This window comes from Olea europaea, chromosome 10, assembly GCF_002742605.1.
Source record: "Olea europaea var. sylvestris chromosome 10, O_europaea_v1, whole genome shotgun sequence".
Taxonomy (NCBI): Eukaryota; Viridiplantae; Streptophyta; class Magnoliopsida; order Lamiales; family Oleaceae; genus Olea; species Olea europaea.
The window spans coordinates 17,704,192-17,723,159 of NC_036246.1; the positions used below are offsets into that span (position 1 = coordinate 17,704,192).

The 18,968-nt window shown below is 32.4% G+C and overlaps 1 pseudogene; it reads left to right on the plus strand.

Moving 5' to 3' along the window:
• The first annotated feature begins 14,276 nt into the window (after positions 1-14,276).
• Positions 14,277-17,779, plus strand: LOC111400363 (annotated as a pseudogene).
• The last annotated feature ends 1,189 nt before the right edge of the window (positions 17,780-18,968 follow it).

Consider the following 18,968-nt stretch of genomic DNA (forward strand, 5'->3'; position numbering starts at 1 on the left):
ATTCAAGTGGAACTTTTAATTAAGTAGAAATAAATTATACCACTCATGAAAAAGAATTATTAGCAATTATTAGAGGAATAAAATAATTTTCATTATTTTTATTATCCAAGAAATTTACTGTTGAAACTGATAATTCTCAAGTTACAGGATTAGTCAGGAATAAATTACCATCAGAACCTCAATACAGAAGGCTTCATGATGACAAGCTTATTTAGCATTTTATAATTTTGATATAATTCATATTAAAAGAGTCAATAATTTTCTTTTTCTTAGCAGAAACATAGAATTTGCTGATAGAAAAAGTTAAGGTCATGGATTTATATCAATCTATCTTGCATATACAAAAAAAGATAGATTTTCTTAAAGAAAAAGCTAAAAACATAGATACTGGAGCAACACAGCTCTCAGAGATGTTCAACCCAAATATAAAAGTATTGTTGAATATCACAACTGAGCAGCATAAAAAAATCATAGAACTCAAAAATGAAGTTGATGCTATTGCAGCACAACTAAAAAATATACTGTCTGAGACAGATATACTAGAGAGCTCAGAAATGAGTTTTTCAAATCAATACCAAACAAGGACAGTTGGAAGCAGCAGTCAGACGTGACATCATACCAATTGATAAAAAAGGAGATTCGATTCCGATAACATCAACTAAAAAAGTGACGATATATGGAGATAAAAATGATTTCAAAACTCAAGATGATATGATCCCTTTTGATCGAAAAGAAGAAGAATATATCAAAATAGTCAGGATTGTCTCTGAAATAAAAATAAGTGATTCATATTTCATCTCTTTAGGAAATAATATTTTTTATCCTAGAGTGACAGCAATGAAAGGAGGAGACTCTTCATTCATAAAGATAATTGCAGACTATGAATTTCTGGATTTAATATATCCAGGAAAGAATTTGATTGAAATATTAAAATTTGATGATATGTTCATAAAAGAAGTGTCAAAATTTACCGAAGGACGAAGAATATATCTGAAATTTTATTCAATAAGTCCTGAATATGATGAAATTGTTTATTATCCAGTTGAACATATAATATCAATTGGGTATGTAGCAACCAATTTCCAAATAGATGTTATAGAAAATGATAGAAAAGCTCCATTGGTAACAAAGTCATGGATCAAGTATAGAAGAGCATTTGGAATCAAAGCTATATACAATATTGCCAAAATTTTGTATGATAAAAAATTCTCATATTTATGTCAATATAAAAATTGGATGCTAGTTACAAATGGAGGACATGGAAAATCAGAAATCTTGAAGGACTACATCATAAAATTCGACATATATCAATTTCCAAGATGTCCTAACACTATCAAGGAATCTTGCCAACTAAGAGATTGTCTCAACTGCATGCAAAGACACAGAGATAAAAGGACAATAATAGAAAGGAAGATGCTCTTTTGATAAAAAGCAGAAGCTGTATGTGAAAATGTAGGTCCAAGAAGGACAATAATGGAAAGGCAAGTGTGCCTTTTGATATTACTGATGTATGCAATGATGTAAATAGATTAATAATAGAGCTCCATATGCATGTATAAATAGAGGAATTAGGGAAGAAATGAGATATGTTGAGTTGTAGTTGAAAATCAAAATCTATTCTCAAGCTATCTTCAGTTCAAAACCAGTTTTTCTGGAAACCCTTTTGTACCAAATAGAAGTTTTGTACAAATTTTTATAGAAATAAAATTCCAATATTTTGATATCGATATGAGTTTTTAAATTTTTAAGATCTTAAAGAATCGTAGGGATTATTTATGATTGAATGCCAGGATATACAATTAAAGGATTAGATAATTTATTAGAAAGAATGTTAGAAGAAATAAAAAATATTATTTCTCAATTAAAAAATATAAATGCATCTTCTGAAGAATATAATAGACTTAATAAAAAATATGAACAATATATTGCAGATTATTTTAACATATTAGATCATAGAATGGACATATATGCTGAAATTCAGAATAAAATAAATATAAGATAAAAATAATTTAAAAGATCGGGATATATATTGCAATATAAGAAGAATTATTTCATTAAGAGCAATATAGACTTTTCAATGAATAAATTAAAAAGGAATAAAACTTGACCAAATAGAAAAATCTCCCCATATATTATGTCATTGTTAGTGCACATTTGGCACTATTGGTCACATATATAGGAAATAATCCACCATCCAATTCTTCCAAAGGCATTCATAGAGGATGTGTCTCTCTTCCAAGAGCAACCTCTATATTTCATTCTCCTACAATGTCTAAGAAAACTTCTCGACATTTGTAGGCTATAGCAACATGTCAAGACATACAAGTTCTTTTCATTAAGCTCCCGCAACACTAGCTTGTATTACCTCTAGAGGCGGACACAGACATTTTACATTAGGGGGTTAAATCATATTTTTTAAAAAAAAGCGACGAAATTTTTTTATTACTTTATATGAGTTATAAACTATTATACTACTTTTTTCATCTTGATTATTTTTACATCTAAATTTTTTTTATATATAAAAGAAATTCGATCATTTTTAGGATTTTTTTTATTATTATTACTTTTTCCTCTCAAATTGATTAAATTTTTTTTAAAAAAAAATTATCTAATAAATTTCCTAATAAAATTTTTGACGTCATTTGAAAAAAAAAATTTAATTGATCGAGAGGAAAAAGTAACAATAATAAAAAAAATTCTAAAAATGAGTGAATTTTTTTATATATAAACTTTTTTCAGATATTAAAATAATTAAGATGAAAAAATAGTATAACAATTTATAACGCCAATGAAGTAATAAAAATTTTATTAAGAATTTTTACGTCCAAAAAAAATAAATTTTGACGTCATACCGCATAAAAAAATTTCTAATAAAATGATGTAAATTATAGTGAGAAATTTTTCGCTAAAAAATAATAAACATTAATAAAATAATTGATTTTTCTTTTTTAAAAAAAGACGAGTTATACGTCTCTTTTTAGCATACACATTTGATGTAGGTTTAACTATTTTCGATATTCATTTAGATCATTCGATATATTTATGATATAGTTCTTGTAATGAGTTTCGAGAGAATATAAAAGATTTATGGATATGGTTAGCGTATAATCGTCGCAGAATTTTTAAAGTTAGATTGTTATCGAAATTCTCAAAATATTAGTTTGGAACGACCTATTTTGAAGCGTCATAACAATTGCTACGACTGGCCATTTCACAAACATTAACGATATGAAATATTAGGTCGTGAGTACTTCAAAATGATATTAAGAATATAATATTTCAATTTCGTTTGATATTCATAGTGAGCTCGAAAATTAAGACAAGAAAAACGAAAAAACTGGAGGGTCAAGTGACCCTAGGGGACCTCCTTTGGTCCGCCCCTAATTACCTCCATATATACATTCTAATTCCGACACCAATCGCCCCCAAGATATAACCCAGTGGTGCAAAAGACTGGAGTGAGGTAGTCTCAGCCTTACTGGCAGCCGCAGTGTAAGTGTTCGATTCCCGATATATGGAATTTGACTCTTTGTGGGTATCAGTGTACGGACAAACTCTTGTTACCTGGCCTATTGGGACACATCCCATAATTTACCTCCCTCACGATACTTCAGAGACAGGGCGGTGACGACCCTTAAGGTTGGAGTTCAACCTTTTTTTTTTTTTTAAATTTCGACACCAACCTTCATCCTATACCCATAGGCTATTAGTCACTTGATTGTTGTCCACTGGCACACCGCCATTGTGCATGCCAAAGCACCAACACAAGACGTCCATCAGAGTGATTTCCAATGTAATACGCCATGCACTCCCTTAAATAAACTGCATCTAGATAGGGCCAATCAATACAATGCAATGCAATGCATTCTTGTTGCATCCACCAATTCCAAATCTTTCCCTCTATTATTGAAACTTTGGATCTATTCTAAAAAGAAAAGCTTATTAGAATGAGTGGTACAAGTCATTAATATTTTTATCTACAATGTGAAACTAATCCCTTAATATGTTCCTACGAGATGGTGAATAATTTGAAAACACCAATCTTAAAATTTATGTGCTTGTTTGAGTATTAATAGAATGAATTGATCATTTGAATTAAAATAACTCAGATATCATATTAAGATTTAAAGGCCAATCTTATTATTAAAAAGAAACAGAAGGTAGCCAAAGCCCTTACATTTTATAATTCAACCAAAGTGGAGAATACTATTTAAGCCCCTGTTTTGTGTAGATTAAAATTATATTTTGGTAGATTTTGGTAAAAGGTGATGAAACATTTGTTTACCAAGTCGTGGAATCAATTAAATATGTGGCTAAATTAGTTGTTGACATTAACTTGATTTTTTTTTAATCAATTTTAAATTTACAACAGACAAGGGCTAAATTAAACCAAACATGGGCTAAATGATGAAGATTGACTAAAGTGATCTATTGCTTTTAATTTTATTTTAGTTGTCGTCATTTGTTAATTACTAGTCAAAATTGAAAGAACATTGCACATTGTTCTTGAATACTTTATAAGTGTTGTAAAAGTAATATTTAATATCAATTTGTTGGAAGGATTTGAAGAGTCACAAACGAACTAAAAAAAATAAAATTCAGGATAGAAATTTAAGATAAAAAAATTTTACTCTCAAAACTCAACTTCTATGATTCAAATTTTTTATTCATTTATTTTTTATTATTATTATTTTTTTTTAGTAAAATACTAAAAATGAGCAAAGTTTGTATACTATAATGTGATACATAGAATTAATTGCTAATGCATGCATTTGAAAACCCATTAAATTTCTAGATACGTGAATAGAAATAAATTCATCTCTAATACTCTAGATTCATGTAGATTAAGATTCATTGAGTTTGATTAAGGTGAAACTCAATTAATTGAGAATTAATAACATGAAATTCATATATGACAAGGATTTGTAGCATTTATTACATATTGAAAAATGAAAAAAAATTATTATTGAAATAATTGAATTATAGTGGGATTAAAATCGACCAAAAAATGCTTCTCACTTGATGTTATTTTTATATATTATTATAGATCATGGGTGCATTTTAGTCTTTTTTTATTTAAACACTCATAATAACTTAGTTCTCGATCGATATATGATACTTCAAATCAACGAGTCCAAATTCTCGGTATTAATCGTTGAATTGAAGCTTTGATTCTTAGTTTTGTAATATTCTTAGAAATCAAGAGATACTAAACAGTGGGAATGTCATGATAGTCAATTGGAATAACGAGATCTCGATCAAGTGCTCATTCATTTATTTATTCTATTCTTCCCTCATTAATCATGAAGGATCAAATGATCGATGCTAGAGCCATCCAAACAAATTTCAAACAATAGTTAGAGTTCTACAGCAGCGCTTTAACTTTATAGACTATTTGAGTTACTGAATATCATGGAAGCCCTCAAATGGCAGCTTGACTTCCCTATTTATCGTACGACTTTATCTTTTTGACCGTTATGATATCAAATTGAATACGTTCTTGTGTTTAATGCGTTGAAGATTGAAGTTAATAATAAAAAATTCTCTCCAAGAATTAAATTATTTAAGTGACATGGTTCAACATTTATATATGAAGCAAAATTAAGGTCCTCAACTAGTCTCTTCATTAATTATTTATAAAAATTGTATATGTAATGCCTATGTTAGAGAATGAATTTGAGTGAGACTACCTATAGAATATTAAATTTAAATAAATAAATATACTATTTTTTAAGCATTTAATTTTTTAAATATTTTTACTCGTAGTTAATTTATAGAAGCATGCGTCCAAATATGGGTTCGTTAAATCTGAATTCACACAATTTGTAGTAAATTCTGTAACAAATTAGACACTAATTTCAATTATGGTATTTGCCATTATCGAATAGAGTTTTGCTACAACAATAGGGCGGGGACATGGTTATTTGACAGGGGGCTGTCAACTCCACTGTTCGTTTAGCAAAATACTAACGAATAAGATCAAAAGATTGACCTAATCGTGAGCTGAATTTGTACCGCCCTAGGATTTTGCTTTTGCCTTAATAACACTGCAGGAACTTTTGATTATCCATAAGCGATATTTTCCGAATTGTGAGTTTTAAAAGAAAATTCTTTAAAAGAAAATTACAGTATTAATTGGTCTAGTCATTCTATATTAAAACATTAACCTTGTCAAGACAACTAATCTAAACCATTTTATGTTAATAATATTTTTCGTATCTAAGCAAAGAGAGATGTTACCTTAACATGTCCTTGCAAGATCTCGGATTTGAAAAAATTAACAATCTAGAAATTCAAATGTTGGTCTGTGATTTACAAACAAAACGATTTTTCACTTCAGCTTTTGAGCTCTATTAAGCTTTGGAGTTCCATTTTTGAAGATCGACCTATCTTGTTAAGGAGAATAGCGAAATACTCAAATATTGATTATTTTGTATTTTGAGATGTGCAAGTAAGGTAATACTTCCTAACAATGTATTTTTAAAATTAGCTTAGTCAAACCTCATAGTTTCTGGTTCAGATTTTCAACAATTGCCTTTTGGGTGTTAAAAGACAAAGATGCCCTTAAATACGTTGTAAAATTACAAAAAAAAAAATGTTTTGTTTAAAAGACAACACTACCCTTTTAGTTAACAAGTACAAATCAAACACTTTTTACTTAAAATTTTAAAGTAGCTAACTTGTCTTATCTATTTACTCCAACATAGATAAAAATTCTCTTATTTTTTATCTGCTTCAATCTCAAAATCTCAGAAATTTTTCAAACGCTGAATAAGAATTTTATTTATTTATTATTTATTTATTTATTTATTTTTTTAAACTTCGAATTAGGAAGTATATTGACGTATGGGGCTAAAGATGATGAAATAATATATCTGTATTTCATGTGACATGCTACATGAGAAACTTCTAATACATATAATCGAAAGAAGAAAGAGAGAAACCATTCGAATGAGTCTCAAGTAAAACTCACTATTGCTAAAATAAGGCTAATCCATTTGCATTATGTTTCTCAAATCCGCGATAAAAGTACATAAGACTTAACATTATAGCTGCGGGCAATGGCTGGCATGATTTCCCGTCGAAGAAAGAATCATTCTTCGCTCCCATGTCGCCATGGAAGAGGGCCATAGCAAAGGGGATCACTCCTTCATTGGTTCACTGAGAGGGCTAAGGGGAAACCGGTCTGTTGGTCAAGGAAGAATACCCAGCTAAATATATACTAAGATTCTAGTGAATGATTTTCAAACACAATAAACTATTTCTTATTTTACACAGCTTATCATTTGTGAAGATCAATGAAAATTGACCCGGACATTAAATCGAAAAAAGCAAAGAGTCAAGGATCAAGAAATTCAACGGGGTCGCACAGGAAATTAAGTGTGTATATATCTATCACTGCTTCAAAACACATATTTTGCTTCAAAATGGGGCTCAAACAAGGGCTTTGTTAATGCAAAAGATTTTAACAACAGCCACATAATCTTGCTAAAGAGTATGTTTTCACAATAGTGAACGAACGTTGCAAAAGAGCTTATACTAATTGTTCTGCAATATGTAAGAAAACGTTTTTATAGGAAGAGCTTTTAATAATGTTCATTAAACACTGTAAAACATGCGAAATATATAAACTTTTTAGCAACATGCATTTTAAAAAAATTGACAATCTCAATTATTTAAACTAATGGCAATATACATTTATTTGAATGTTGTGATACATTCATTTAGCAACATTAAATTAACGAATGTTGTCTTTTGCATGTTGCAAAAATGTCATTTTTATTGTATTGAATATTTTAAAAAACCATTTATGTATCTTGAATATTTTTTTTAAAAATTGTACGTTTATGCCATAAAAGTTTTGAATGAGAAATGGGGCATGGAGGACCGACGTATCCAACCAATATTGAATGATTAATGTGTAATATTTAATATTAGTTGTTTTACAGTACTATCAATAGATTTAATGAGTACCAGTCCACTACATTCTTATAGACTAATATCAATGTTAAGGTTTTTTTTTAAAAACTTTAAAAAAAATAAAATGGGCATATATATTGGGAAAAAATATTTATCTTAAAATAACAGATATATATTTATTAAGAATATATTATATGCATGGAATTTGTTTATTGGACGATAGCTTATTCCACATTATCCATCATCATTTTCCAATGATGAAAATAAGATGATTTGAGATGATTACTTGTGATAAAATAGACTTAGCACTAACACATTTATAAATTAACTTTATTTTGAAATAAAGTCAACCTTAATTTAATTATCTTATATTTCTATTAAATACAAAATTTTAAAAAATTCTTTTCATAAATAAAAGTCATTAATGTTTATTATATTTAAAAAAAAAAATCTAATCACTTTTCCGATTTATGATTTTCAACGAAATTAAATGCTAGCAGTTTTGAGTCTAAGGTTTTTGGATTTGGGGTGCTATAATTTGTTATCAGAGTTAAGTATTTTAATTTTTATTTATACAAATTAAATTAGTATTGAATCATACACAAGAAGCCCTCTCCCATTCATCGGGTAAGATATGGGATTTACTTTTTTGAATAAATTATCATTATTTGATTGGTTATTGTGCAATTACAATATGAAGTTTCATAACGATTAATTATGTTAGATATATCTTTGACTATGTTAATGAAAAAGTAGTTGGGGCAAAGGATTTTATAAATGACTATTTTAAAACACATTTTCCAACAAATATTCTAAAATTCATATTCTTTTTCTTAAATTTCCATTTAAATGGAACCCCAAAGACTTTAGTAAACGAGCTATTCTTGGGTGACAACTCCCTGGACGTCTAGGGGGTTGTTATAGTGGCTTTTGCGTTAGTAAACTTATGAATGTTCTAGTATGGTCCTGATTACGTACATATCCTCATAATCATGAAGAAAAATATAAGTAAATTATACTAATGGTTCGGACAATATAGCTAGAACAATATGTACAGCTATGACGATACATATGATATCAACAATTGTCAAAAAACTAGAAACACCCGCTTACTCATGGATATGCGACTTAGTGTATCCATGACTCGAAATCTGCAATTATTTCAAGTTATATAGAGGGAGGCTTCTCAACAGTGGTAGATGGGAAAGTGATACAAGCATATTTTTTAACCTTAGAAGCTCTCGACATTGAAGTCATATTAGGGATGGACTAGCAACCAAAATATCATGTTGTGATTGACTTGATATAGATATAGTGAGAGTTAAACCCCTAAGCGTGCCCTATTATTTTTGGGTTTATTTTTCTTCTACTCTTACAATCATTACAATGAAGATTCCCAAAATGTTGATTAAGAGTTTTATAATTTAGTTTGCTTAAAGTAATAGAGTACTTGTTAGGCAATTTGTTGTCAAACAACCTCCTCTGGACTATGATGTTACTCTGTTTAATTTTTCAGTGACTGAATGAGAATCCAACACCACATTCAAGATGATACGATCCAAATGTTAATTGGGCCACTCGAAGCAACCTAAATATTTTAGTGTTGCTCGTAGCTCAATCCACTTCCTTGGATGGTCATTAATAGAGAGAGCAACTTGTGAGCCCGTTTAACTATCTCTTGAACCTCTAACTTGACCCATTGGTTAACCTACCTACACTTACCTTATTTGGGCCATTTGGTTACAAGATAAATTAGTCTCTTTCTCTCTAAGTGAGAGACGGCTCACTGCCTCTCTCTCACGGCCGCTTTCACGTGTTTTCTTTTACTCTTTTTGCCTCTTTGTGACTACTACCTAGTGGTGATATTGTGCGAGATTTCTTGCACCTTCGTGGTCTCCTAAGTGAAATATCTCATTGGCAACCGGAAGTGGAAGCTTGGCATTGTCTTGGGTCGTTGTTGTCGGCTTGTGGTTGTTGGAAGTGGGTAAAAACTGAGCTTGGGTTATCTTTGGTATTCAATACATCTGGTATCAGAGCGTAGATTACCATTACCTTGCGAAAATCGGATCAAAATTGGAAGAAATCAACATCTCCTTCAATCTGACCGGATCTGAAATCTTCAATTACTTCCAAACTGGACCTCCGTTGGACGAACGGAGGCCAGACCCACGACCAACAGGTCGAGGCGCCTCTGGTGGTGGCGTGTGGCAGAGGTCACGGCACGTGGGCTGTCCTGCAGCATGATTTTTTCTGCCATTTCATTTATTTAATTCTCCTGAACGTTTTGATGTGTTTGGTTTAGTGTTTCAGGTTACGCAGAAAAAGTTGGACGATTTTGCCCTGACTTCAATTTGCATTGTTGTTGATCGAAACTGTTATATTTGCTGAATCTTTAGGGTGAATAGTGGTGGTCCTAAAGCAGCAAATTCGCATCTCTCCATGTTACAGATTCAGATAGGTTCGCTTTGATAAATTGGCTGAAACGTTTAAAATTTCGAACTAGTAGATCATCGTGTGGGGTGATCATTAGGATTGGGGGTTGTCATTGCTTGGTAACCATTGCTTGTGCTAGAAATTTAAAGTTACTTGCACTTAATTATTTGATTGAGTATCTGCTTTTTGGTTAAATCAGTATTTAGTTCTTAGTGATATAATTTCTGTGAAACTAATTATTTGTTAGACGTAACTTTTGTTGCTTTGTTATTTTCAGTGCTTGTTAATTCGTTAGAATTATTGTGATCTTACCCGTTCGAGCATTCCCTTGATCTAAGATCGTGAGTTTTACGAAACCCTGGGAATCTAGAACAGTGTATACTGTCTGTGACCCTAGGACTACTTTGTGTGGTTTTATTGTGTTTTGTGCATTCTTTGACTGTTGTGTGAAGATGACAATTCACAACTTTGACTTGGGGATTTTTAACGGAAAATATGATTTTTCTATCTGGCAATAAAAAATGAAAGGTATTTTGATCCAACAAAAAGTTTCAAAAGTCATCGAAAGCAAGTTTTCAACTGATTTTTCAAAAGAACAAAGAGAAGAGCCGATGAACTTGCTTATTCCTCAATTATTTTACACTTGTCTAACGTTGTTTTAAGAAAGGTGGGTAAACTGAAAATCACTAAAGAAATTTGGAAAAAGTTGGAAGACTTGTATTTGCTTAAATCTACACTAAACAAACTTTACCTACTTGAATGTTTTTTCAATTTTAAAATGGATTATTCAAAGAATCTCGATGACAATTTATATGTGTTTAACAAATTGGTGCAAGATATAGTTAATTATGATAATGTTGTGTCCGAAACTTATAAGGATATAATTTTGCTCAATGCGATTCCTAATTCTTGTAAGGAAGTTAAAAATGTCATTAAGTATGGTAGGGATACATTGACACCTTAAATTGTCATAGATTTCCTTAGGAGTAAAGATATGGAAATTAGGGCTGAAAAACACGATAAGAGGAACGGTGAGTTACATATGATGCGGGGACTCAATTTAGGCAAAATAGTCATGATGAATACCAAAGTAGTGGTGAGTCAAGTGGCAATGGGTGGAAAAAGAAGAGCAATGGTAGGTCTAGATCAAAATCTAGGACTAAGGCTAGAAAATGCTATGGTTGTGAAACACGGGGCATTTTATAAAGGATTGCAATAAGGAGAAGGGTAAGTTAAAGATTAAGGAGAGAGATGAGGTAAATGTGTTATCCTCTATGTCTGAGATAGATAACGGTGAGGTCTATATGATTACAAGTCCTGCTGCATACACTGTTGAATTGAATCTAACTGCTAATTCCTGCATGCATGAGTGGATACTCAACTTTGGTGCATCTTTTCATGTGACGTCTGAAAAGAATTGGTTTGATAAATTGCATGAATCTAATGATGGGTATGTTGTACTGTGTGATAACTTTGCCTATACTATTGCTGGAATTGGTGACATAAATATAAAATTTGACACTAATTTTGTGTACAGGTTAAAGAATGTTAGACATGTTCCTGAGTTTTCTAGGAATTTGATCTCAGTAGGGAGACTTGAAAATGATGACGTCACTGGTAAAGTTGGAAATAGTATACTAAAGATGATTAAGGGTGCATTAGTTTCTATTAAGGGAACTGAGAAAAACGACATCTATATTACTACTTGGGAAGTAATTAGAGGTTTGAATTCATTTATCTCTTTTGCCAAAATTGATCTCACAAACACATGCATAATAGACTTCTTCACGTAGGCATTAAGGGACTCAAGCTAATTAATAAAAAATGTGCATTTGGTAATGACTGTGTGTTAGATTTGTCATTTTGTGATCACCGTGTGCTTGGTAAGTATCATAAAACTTCACTCTCCACGAGTGTTCATAAAGCTAAAGGCATGCTTGAATATATGCATTTTGATTTGTGAGGTCCTACTAATAATCTCATATCAGGTGGGAATATGTATTTTCTATCTATTATCTATGACTATACTAGAAAAGTGTGGGTCTATCTATTGAAAGATAAATATGAGACTTTTCATAATTTTAATAACTGGAAGAGACAAGTGGAAAACCAAACTAGCAAGAAGATCAAATTTTTAAGGACAGACAACGGCCTAGAATTTTGCAATACGGAATTTGATAGTATGTGTAAAGAAAATGGCATAACTAGACATAAGACAGTTTCTTACACTCCCAGCAAAATGGGGTAGCGGAAAGGATGAATAGGACCATACTTTATAAAGTACGTTGCATGATGTTAAGTTTCGGTATCCCAAGTCGTTTTGGGGTGAGGCTTTTTTAACTGCCTATTATTTGATTAATTTAACTCCATCTGCTGCATTAAATGGTGATATTCCACATGAGAGATGGCCGGGTAAACTGAGTGATTACTCTATTCTTAGAACTTTAGGCTGTGTTACCTTTTCTCATCAGAATGAGGGAAAGCTGGAACCTAGAGTTAGAAAGTATGTCTTTCTAGGATATCCCGAGGGTGTTAAGGGTTATAGATAATGGGATAGAAGTTAAAAAGGGGGTTAAGATCTTGTGAGTAGGGATGTCACATTTAACGAGAATGAGATGCCGTGTATTAAAGGAAAAATCGAACCTGTGAATGAAACTGAACCAGGTAAAGAGAGAGATTGGTTTAAGGTGGAGTTAGGAAAACTTAATACACCTGTCCCTACTACTCCTAATGAGGTGGAGATTCAGGTTCAGGAACCTGAGGTGGAGAACAGTAACGAAGTAGTGAGAACGGCCTGAGGGAGAAAATCCCTTAGCTAATTACAACCTAGTTAGGGATAGAGAGAGGAGACAAATGAGAGAACCTAGAAGGTTTGGTTTTGAGTCTGAGTTAGCTTTCGCCCATGCTAGTTACCAAGAACTAGTCGATAGAGAACCAAAAACTTTTAAAGAGGTGATGAGTAGTGATCAATCTAAGGAATGGCTTAAGGCGATGAAATAAAAGATGAGTTCTTTAAAAAATAAATTAGACTTTGGAACAAGTACATAGGCCTAAGAATAAATTGATCGTCGATTGCAAATGGATTTTTAAGGTTAAGAAAGGTAATAGTAGCTCGGAACCCTTAAGATTTAAGGCCAGGTTAGTGGCTAAGGATTACATACAGAAGGAGGGCGTTGATTATAATGAGATTTGTCACCAGTTGTTATGTGTAGTACTATTCGGGTCATGTTTGCATTGGTTGTGCATTTTGATTGAGAATTTGAACAACTTGATGTAAAAACTTCTTTTTTACATGGTGAGCTTGACGAACAAATTTTCATGAACCAACCTAAAGGTTTTTAGGACAAGTTAAAACCTAATTATGTGTGTTTCCTAAATAGATCCCTGTATGGTTTAAAGCAGTCACCTAGACAGTGGTATAAGAGATTTGATTCCTTTGTACTATAGGGTTCCAAAGAAGCAAATTTGATCACTGTTTATATTTTCAACACAACGAGACTGATAATAACTATTTGTTTTTGTTGCTCTATGTGGACGACATGCTTTTGATTGGTTCTTCTTCTAAGTGGATAAATAATATAAAAACAAAACTAAGTGATGAATTTGACATGAAAGACCTAGATAAGGTTAAGCGAATTCTAGGAATGGAAATAGAAAGAGATAGGTTAAATTTTATTTTGTTTTTACATCAGTCTCCATATATATCTAAGGTGTTGAAAAAATTTAATATGAGTGATTGCAAACCTGTCACGTTACCTCTTCCTAATCATTTTGTTTTGTTTAAAGAACAATCTCCTTGCAATGAACGTGAAGTAGAATACATGAGTAGAGTTTCACATTCTAGTGTGATTGGTTCAATAATGTACTCGATGGTTTGCACTAGACCGGATTTAGGTTTTGCTGTTAGTACTCTCAGTAGGTACATGGCCAATCCGAATCCTGAATATTGGGAAGCATTAAAGTGGCTATTAAGATACTTGAAGGGTACGGTTGACATATGTTTAAAGTTTAGTGCTAATAAGGAAGGTGTGAAATTAAAAGGTTTTGTTGATGTTGATTATGCAAGAGATAGGGATGGTAGGAAATCGACTTCCTCTTACGTGTTTACCTTATATAATTCATGTGTTAGTTGGAAATCACAATTACAACACATTGTTGCACTATCCACTACCGAGTCTGAATATATTGCTACAACTGAAGCAATTAAAGAGGCTCTATGACTTAGAGGTCTACTTTATGAATTATGTATCCTAAATGATTATGAGATAGTGTACTTTGATAGTCAGTTATCTATACATTTATGCAAGAATCCTATTTTTCATGAACGCACTAAACATATTGACATTAGACTTCATTTTATTAGAGATATAGTATCTCAAGAGGTGATAAGACTTGAAAAAGTTCACGCACAATACAACCCTTCAGATATGGGAACGAAAGTGCTGCCACTGGTAAAGTTTAGAAGTTACCAGGATCTTTTAAACATTGGTGCAGGTAAATGATTTCCAATTTTATCGGTTTTCTATTAGAAGTGTCACTAATGAAAGACGTTTTCTTTTTGTAGGTCCTTTGACGCCAAGGTAGATGTTGTTAGACAATTTGTTGTCAAATGAACTCTCCCGAACTATGATGTTACTCGGTTTAATTTTTTAGTCGGCTTAGCAAAATGACTGAACGGGAATCCAACACCATATTCAAGACGATACAACCTAAATATTAATTGGGCCACTCGAACCAACCTAAATATTTTAGTGTTGCTCGTGGCCCAATCCACTTCCTTGGATGGCCATTAATTGAGAGAACAACTTGTGAGCCCGTTTAACTATCTCTTAGACCTCTAACTTGACCCATTGGTTAACCTACCTATACTTACCTTATTTGGGCCATTTGGTTACAAGATAAATTGGTCTCTTTCTCTCTAAGTGAGAGACGCCTCACGGCCTCTCTCTCTTGGCTGCTTTCACGTGTTCTTCTTTTTCTATTCTTTCTGCCTCTTTGTGACTATTACCTAGTGGTGATATTGTATGAGATTTCTTGCACCTTTATGGTCTCCTATGTAAAATATCTTATTGGCAATTGGAAGTGGAAGCTTGGCATTGTCTTAGGTCATCGTTGTTGTTGGCATGTGGTTGTTGGAAGTGGGTAAAAATTGAGCATGTGTTATCTTTGGTGTTCAATACATCTTTTACAGTACTAAGACAAATATCTCTATTGAAAGAGTCTCAATATTTATAGATTTGATTAGCCTTTATATCTTTATTTTTACTTGTACTCTGAAGAAAATATGCACCTTTATTTGAAGAAGTCAATTTCTATTTTTTAACATGTGAAAATTCTCTATAATACCTTATCTAATATCTTAGGTGGGTTCTTCTTTAAATTGGTCACAAGACTGCAACAAGAATGTTTTCCCCTTGTAATCAATGTTATTCGTATATAAAGAAAACCCAACAACTAAAGCACATAAAAACTCGCTCATCATCATTTTTTTTTATCTTTTTGAGCAAGATATTGAAGCTATCTCCCTGCAGCTGGGTCAAGCGAATGCTAACAACAATAAGTCCATTTTGATCCTACAGTTGTTTTCACTTGTTCAATAATTAGTTAACTAATCGATTGTGGAAATTTATAATGACATTAGCGTCCAAATTCTGGTCTTAAAAGAATGATTTTTCTAATGACTCACTGTTTGCCTTGTAGACCATTACACCATAGTGTTGACTTCTGCATGTATATATATGCATTTATCACATACAACCATACACACTCAGGAACTGAGAGAGAGAGAGAGAGAGAGAGATGGTGGCAGAGAATAGCTATCATTCCTTGACTGGACATGCAATGACCGGTGGAAATGGCCTTAAAAGCTACACCAGAAACTCATCATACCAGGCGTGTATATATATGTGTGTGTGTGTGTGTGTGTGAACGTGTTTAATTCCTCATTTTACTATGTGTTTGTGTTGTGTAGAGAGGTGTTATTGATGCAACCAAATCCTCTATTCAAAGTGCCTGTTGTGGAAGCTTTCTTGAAAGATCTTTAAATCGATGATTTTCGGGCTCAGTCGAACGCACCTTTCTCAACTAACAACTAGTTCAATCAGCTCCAAATCACAACCAATTGATTCACCTCAGTTACTATTCAATCTTACCCACGTACGATAAGAAAAGATGATGATTTGTGGCCATAAAGGCTAGGAGAAGACACCACAAATGTATACTATGAAGGAACCACCAATTGCACACGTTAAACAAGCGTTTTGGACACTTCTAGAGGCTATTTTTCACACACAAAGGAAAGGTAGCCAGGATTCCTTAATCTTTTCTCTCAAAACCACACAGAACATCATTAGAAAGTGGCTAGGGTTATAGCCATATATATACTCTAGGGTTAGGCTTTAAATTGGATATTTAAAGTGGTAAACGGGCCAAGATTCAAGCCTTCCAAGAGGGAATACAATTGGGTCGGGTGTAACTCATGGACTTGGTTGTTGGACTTATTTCATTCTTCGTCCCATGCCTATGAAATAATATTAACCCACGTTAACATCATAGCCCGGAATTTATTGGGTATCAAAAACCCAACAGTGCCATTGCTAATAAGCTTCAACCTAAAAACTTAACAACATTAGACACATTTTCAGTTGCTGATTTAGGTTGTTCAATTGGACCTAACACTTTCTTTGTTGTTCAAAACATTCTTGAATCTGTTAAACTCAAGTATAAAACCCACGATCCCAATTCCAAAGTCCCAGGGTTTCAAGTTTTCTTCAATGACCATTCAATGAATGATTTCAATACCCTCTTCAAATGTCTCCTTCCGGATAGGGAATATTATGCTTTAGGTCTTCTAGGATCTTTCTATTCTTGCTTGTTTCTACGAAGATCTCTCCACATTGTGCACTCTTCGTATTCTTTCCATTGGCTATCTCAAGTGCCCAAAGAGGTTACAAATAGAAAGTCGCTTGGAATAAGGGGAGAATTTACGACATTCATGCTAGAGAAGAAGTAACAAAGGCATACTCAATTCAGCATGCCATGGATATGACCAACTTTTTGAGTGCAAGAGCTGAAGAGGTAGTACCCGGTGGCCTGATGGCCATTGTTGTCCCAACTCGCCCAAATGGAACCCCTCATGCTCAAGTCATTTTTAACATGATGTTTGATCTCTTGCGATCTTCTCTCACGGAACTCTCCAAAAAGGTTAGAAATATTCATCCATACCATCATTATACCTTCCATGTTTTTCTCATACCAAATGTTACAAAATGCCTTACTTTGTGGTGTGAATTGTATATAACAAAAATTGAATTTTGTGGAGGGATTAATTGATAAAGAGAAGGTGGATTCATTTAACGTACCAGCTTACTGCACATGTCCTCAAGAACTAGAAGTAGTAATAGAGAAAATGGATGTTTTAGCATAGAAAAAATGGAGAGTTTGTCCACGGTGATAGCACCGGACACTCGCCACAGGCCCCAAGACGTGTCATTGAGTATTCGAGCTATTACTAAGGAACTAATCAGGGAACAATTTTTAGCTGAGATTTTAGATGAACTTTTCCACCTCTTCACAAAGAAAGTTGGGGAGGTACATCAGGATAGAGCATCACGAATAGCTCCCAACTTGTTTTTGTTGCTTAAACATAAAACATACATAAACTGATTATGCAAATTAGATCGTATTAACTCATTTTTTATGGATTTTTGTTGTGTGATCTATATTACCAGTTTGCTCATATTATTGTAGTGTATTGTAAAGTTCACTTGTTAGTTTTATGCAGGGTTCATTTTCTCTCAAGTAAAGAGTACATTACTTCATTCTATTTTCTTTTTGTTAACCTCTCTTATAAGGAAAAAGGCTTTTAGTCAAAGGCGGTTCACTGATTTTTAATCAGTGCTACTCACTGATTTGCCTGCACTGGACTCCAATTTTTATCTTCTAGTTTTATTATTTTTTTTCAAGTATTGGGTTTTATATTTATTTATAGTCCAGCCTATACACTAATTTACCCCAACTCTAAGTGCACGGTGACATTTTCTATCTCTTTTCCCTCGACAAGAAATTAAAAATTTTCTTTTAATCTACCTCATTTTGAAATATTTTCAAAGTTCATTTCTTTCCTAAAACACATATTTCCTTAGGCCCTCAGATTTGCAGCAAAAACTTTCTTGATCATATAATTTTTCTGTTTAACATTAGTGATTATGATTATGTTGTTGGGTAATTGCCTCAATAGTCAAAGTTGGAGAACTTCTAGTGCAAATAATATAAAGTTAGTTATTGTATAGAAGACTTCTAATTAAAGTTGAGAGCAAAATTCTTGTAGAATTTGGTCTCCAATTTACAGCCGATTTTGAGTCTTGCACATGAAAGAATTCTTATTGAGTTAAAGGAGTCTTGTTTGAATTTAAATTAAACTCTTCTACTTGGTTATTGATCCTATAAATAACGATTGTATTTTATTATTTTGGGTGTGGCCAGAGAGTCAAATTTGAGAAAAAAATATTGTGAACCTAGCATCTTGAGACTTTTCGTACATTGGGTAGAAAAGTAGGTGTGGTAAACTCAAGTTTTTTTTTTTTTTTTTTTTTTTTTTTTTTTTTTTTTTTGGG